Genomic DNA, 6254 nt, shown 5'->3' on the forward strand with positions numbered 1-6254 from the left:
TATTAGGGATGTACTTAGTACGCATTAAAGTTACTGCCAATTAGAGTACGCTCACGAACCCAAATCTAGATTAGGTCATCTACGTCAAAACCTATTATTACTAGTACCTCCCAGCCAAACAAAGCTTACGAAAGTACAGACGGAAAGAAAAGCTCTAAATAAATTATGGAGATAAAAAGTATCAAATTCAAAATAACGTAATAATTGCTGAACAGATCATACAACAAGAAAAGTGGAATATTTTGGAAAAAATCACCACAATGTTATCTGAAAACTCTATCTGCCAATGAACATTTCCAACTTTCAAAATTCAAAAACAAGGGTAACCAATAAATTACTAATAGTATAATGTATATTTTTCCGTTTACTGTTATTTATCTTAATATACATTATCATCCCCAGCCCGCAGTCCTCCACTGCTGGACATCGCCTCACCCAATGTACACCACTAAGCCCAGTCGGACCTTCCCATATCCAATTCTTGCCGGGCTCCCTTCGCAAGGCGCTCCACCCGGCCACGAGACGCCTCACTATACGTTTGCCGGTGCGCAGTCTCTACCCAAGGACCAGTGATCACTTGCTTTCATCACCTCAAAGAAAGCTACATTTAAATTGACGTAGGAACTAAAAAAATATTAGAAATATATTTATATGATTCTCTAACATCTCTCTTAAGAAGTCGTCGTGGCCTAAAGGATAAGACGTCCAGTGTATTCGTATCTAGCGATGCACCGGTGTTCTAATCCCGCAGGCGGGTACCAATTTTTCTAATGAAATATGTACTTAACAAATGTTCACGATCGGCTTCCACTGTGAAGGAATAACATCGCGTAATAAAAATCAAACCCGCAAAATTATAATTTGCGTAATTACTGGTGGCAAGACCTTATGTAAGTCCGCACGGGTAGGTACCACCACCCCGCCTATTTCTGCCGTGAAGCAATAATGCGTTTCGGCTTGGAGGGTGGGGCAGCCGTTGTAACTATACTGAGACCTTAGAACTTATATCTCAAGGTGGGGTGGCGCATTTGCGTTGTAAATGTCTATGGGGTCTAGTAACCACTTAACACCAGGTGGGCTGTGAGCTCGTCCACCCATTCATGCAATAAAAAAAAACAGCAAATGAAAGTAGCAATCCACGTAACCTAACCGTTACGGAGATGAACCCGAACAAAAAAAACTTTAAAATTAAAATAGGTACATGTAAAAATCTTGCTCAAGTGTAATTAATACTTTTTTTCAAATTAATAGCGACACACCATCACCAATTAAAAGGTATTCTTGCAAATATGCGTGAATACGAAAGAATCACTCGGCCCAGAAAAGGGGAAAGAATAAGAATTTGATTAGAAACAATAATAATTGAATATGCAATTTCGAAAAGGGCATATGTCGCATATTTTGTCAAATACGTTTTTTCATATACATGTAGTTTTGAGGCTTACCTTCACCCATTTTATAATAATTCCAGTAATTTTCAATTGCTAATTAACACTAAAGTCTATCTCAACAGTTAATATTTTAAATTTTACACTGCTTTACTGATAATAATCAGTTTTTTTCATTTCCTGAACATTTTACATTTTCAGAGATGTGCCCTTTTCGAAATTGCATATTCAATTATAAAGCTAAGAAAGATGGGAGTCAGCCAGTCATGTATGGAGAGGTAATCACAACAACACACACGAGGAACACGTCACACGACTAGAAAAGGAGAGAGAACATGTTAAAAATTTAACAAAAAAAGCAAACCGACTCCATCAAAACAAAATCGGTTTAAGAAAAAAGTTCTGAGGTGACACACAAAAGAAGATGCAGTCAAACTTTAAATTCCTCCTTTCGCAAATAAATGTAATGAATATGCAAATAAAATTCGAATAAATATCAATTTTAACTATTCCGTGCTGTAACTGTGCAATGCAATTGTAATTGTTTATAATTTAATATAGGTACCTATGTATTTCATTGTTTTTATTGTTGTTGTTGCCGCTATTGTTATTATTCTACGCTCAGATAATGATTGGTCGGTCTGATGCTGGTGTGCACGTCTCTCTGCAGGTGCCAACGGAAGATCAGCGCATCAATACCGATTATCTCGATACTGTTAGGCATTGCTGAGCCAGTAACCCTTTCCAGGCTTCGTGATAAAAATTTTTATTTCATTTTTTGTAAATTTATGTTTGGAATAAATGTTTATTATTATATTTTTACTAGCTGACCCGGTAGACTTCGTAGTGCCTCAATCGATAAATAAAAGACCTTAACTATTATATAAAATAAACTTAAAACAAACAAAAGTCCGACGGGAGACACGTCAAAGGAAAAACAAAATTGTTATTTTTATTTAATTCCGAGCATTTTCATATTTATTTACCTTTTAAACCTTCTCTGGACTTCCACAAATAATTCAAGACCAAATTAACCAAATCGGTTCAGCCGTTCTCGAGTTTTAGCGAGACTAACGAACAGCAATTCATTTCTATGTATATAGATTATTATTTTTTTTTTTTATAGCTGTATAGGCAGACGAGTATACGGCCCATCAATATTTTAACTCAGGTTTAATGTAAGCGTTGTGCATACGAATGTTCGCGAAACTCTATCGGATACCGACGTCAGAACAATTTCTAACACGGCACGAGCTGGCGCTATTTCTAGATCAACACACTAGGCTGTTTTCGGTACTTAATTAAGTAAGGCCGGAGAAAAGCTTTTTCTCCTAATAAAGAAGTAAGAAGTTGAAATCAAAACGCTTGGTTAATTTTGTATCCGATTGTTTTTTATCTAGCTGATGATTTGCAATTGAAGTAAATTATCCCTTCTAAATAAGGTGACTCTTTGCAGCACTTGCATACATTCGGTCATGATCTATGCAAGTGTAATGTTCCCTCACGCGGCCCGCATGATTTTAAAAACCCTTCAAGTCATTCTTTTTTTTTTTTTTTTTGCTTTGATGGGTGGACTATCTCACAGCCCAACTGGTGCTAAGTGGTTACTGGAGCCCATAGACATCCACAACGTAAATGCGCCACCCACCTTGAGATATAAGTTCTAAGATCTCACGTATAGTTACAACGGCTGCCCCACCCTTCAAACCGAAACGCATTACTGCTTCACGGCAGAAAAAGACAGGGTGGTGGTACCCACCCGTGCGGACTCACAAGAGGTCCTACCACCAGTAAAAGTACCACCATTCAATCCCCTTTTTGCAGGATAGCCGTCGGAGCACCGTGGTTCGTGAGGAATGTGGATCTTCACGACGGTCTGAGGTTGGACTCCATCAGTAAGTATATTCAGTCGGCATCACTGCGCAATTTTGACAGATTAGCGCGACACGAGAACCCTCTCATCGTGGCCTTTATTAGCTTCAGACGTATGTATGTTTGTAACGAAATCTTTGAACATGATTTTGACTCCCTTCAAAACGTCGTATTAACTCGAAATTTGGTATACTTATTAAGGACCGATGAAAATTCAACATAAAAAAAAAATTGAAATTTTGAAATTGAAGTAAAATATGAAAAATAAATAATAGTTTAAGAAAACTAACAAAATACGCTTTTATAGAAAATCCAACTAAAAAATAGAAAAAAAAAATTAATAAATTTGAATTGAAAATAGTGTAAGAAAAATGATTTTATTGTAAAAAAAGCGTAGTTATAAATATTTTATGAACAGATAAGTAGAAGGGTTATTTTGATAATACCCTGAAAACCACCCCACGCTTTTTTACAATAAAATTATTTTTTCTTATAAAAGCGTATTTTGTTAGTTTTTTTAAGCTATTTTTTATTTATTTCATAGATTGGCGACATTAACCAAGTAAGAGCCGTAATATTTTTTTTTATGACATTTCAGATCCGAGACTATATTGCATAATACAATTGACATTACACAAATATTTCACACGGATTCCGCCCCATCATCTATTTAGCAGGTGCACTTTAGTAACGTGTGACTAGTATTCTAGAAACCAGGGTTGTCACCTTCATCATCAATAGAGACACCAGATTTTTTCTATTGCTTAGGCGGTTGAACGAGCTCACGGACACCTGATGTTAAGTGGTTACATAGACATCTACAACGTAAATGCCGCCACCCACCTTAAGATATAAGTTCTAAGGTATAAATTTTTACAGTATAACGGCTGCCTCATTCTTCAGACCCAAACGCATTTTCAACGCATTGAAGGGTGGGGAAGCCGTTGTAACTATACTGAGACCTTAGAACTTATATCTCAAGATAGGTGGCGGCATTTACGTTGTAGATGTCTATGCGTTCCGGTAACCGCTTAACACCAGGTGGGCCGTGAGATCGTCCACGCACATAAGCAACAACAACAACAAAAAACTTATTAACCTCTTAAGATTTACGTCATAAATCATATAGAGCTTACACGTATATAAGTATATTTATCAGAATCTGGTACTAAAAACACAGGGAAACCTAATAAGGAGACGGGTGACCGTGCGTGATTTGTTCCCAGTTATGAGAGTTAGAGAGAGAGAGAGAGAGAGAGAGAGAGAGAGAGAGAGAGAGAGAGAGAGAGAGAGAGAGAATACACTCTATTGTACACCAAAACACAATTTACATTCAAAAAACAATCAAAAAAAGCAGATACATTAAAATTTGTACAATAGGCGGTCTTATCGCTTTTTTTTTTTTTTTTAATAAATATATAAATAAATAAATATTTACTAACAATCACGCCACGTTAACTGGTCCCGTGATAAGTTCGTAAAGAACTTGTGTTACAGGTACCAGATAACGGATATAAATGTAAGATTTTTATTATACGCATACATATATTTAATATACATCCATAACCCTGGAAAAGACATTTATATTTATCATACAAATATCTTCCGTTGGCGGGATTCGAACCCGCGACCCACCTTGTGTAGTGACCATGTCACTTACCACTACACCAGACGGCCGTTAAAAGCGCTAAAAGCGATCTCTTCCAGACTACCGTTTAATTTATAGAAATTCTAGAAAATATAAAAAATATAGCATACATACAATATATACATATACATACAATAAACAAAATATATACCGTTTACATATAATATGAAATATATACCAATATTTATATACCAATTGTATACCAATATACATACTAACATACAATACATACTAATATACTTACATACACATAATACATCAACAGTATGAAAATAATAAATGATGATGCAAACAAACAGCACTAAGCAGATAAGTAGTGCTCCTTCACCATTCTTTTAAAACAGTTTGATTTAGTATTTTTACCACGCTTATAAGCAGATATCGGAGCGGGCCACCCAGTTTGAGATCCTCAATTTCGTCTCAAGTCTGTAATTAAGTTGGATTTGTCAGTATTCGCCTAATAACCGATGATTAATTAAAAAAAAACATACCGTCAATAAAAATAAATAAATCAAAAGAATAAATGTGTCATCATTAATTCACTTTTCTCGTCACACGCTTTAGGATTAATAAAATTGAAGTAAAAACTGATGAAGATAATAAATAATGTAATTAATTAATGAACAACGCACGAGTTAATGAGTGTTGTAAACGAAATGATGCAAATTATTTTTAAGATCGCTTATTGAAGCATTAACGGTTATATCTTATTTGTTTATTAATTCCGTGTATGTGTGAGTGCAGCTGCCCTTGAGTTGTTAGGTCTCCTTCGGAGGCGCTCGGGCAGCTGTTAGCAAATCCCACACCTCCTGGTTGAGCCTTTAAATCGTCGTGGCCTAAAGGATAAGACGTCCGACGCATTCGTGTTGAACGATGCACCGATGTTCGAATCTCAAGCGGGTACCAATTTTTCTAATGAAATACGTACTCAGCAAATGCTCACGATTGACTTCCACGGTGAAGGAATAACATCGTGTAATAAAAATCAAACCCGCAAAATTATAATTTGCGTAATTACCAGTGGTAGGTCCTCTTGTGAATTCGCGCGGGTAGGTACAACCACAGTGCCTATTTCTGCCGTGAAGCAGTAATGCGTTTCGGTTTGAAGGGTGGGGCAGCCGTCGTAACCATACTGAGACCTTAGAACTTATATCTCAAGGCGGTTGGCGCATTTACGTTGTAGATGTCTATGGGCTCCAGTAACCACTTAACATCAGGTGGGCTGTGAGCTCGTCCACCAATCTAAGCAATAAAAAAAATATTAACAGCGAACTAACTTGTAGCAGCCCTAACAGAAGCCTGACGTTATTGTTCTAAGAAGTGTTTCTATTATGAACATGATAAAG

This window comes from Bombyx mori, chromosome 2 (genome assembly GCF_030269925.1).
Source record: "Bombyx mori chromosome 2, ASM3026992v2".
NCBI classification, from domain to species: Eukaryota; Metazoa; Arthropoda; class Insecta; order Lepidoptera; family Bombycidae; genus Bombyx; species Bombyx mori.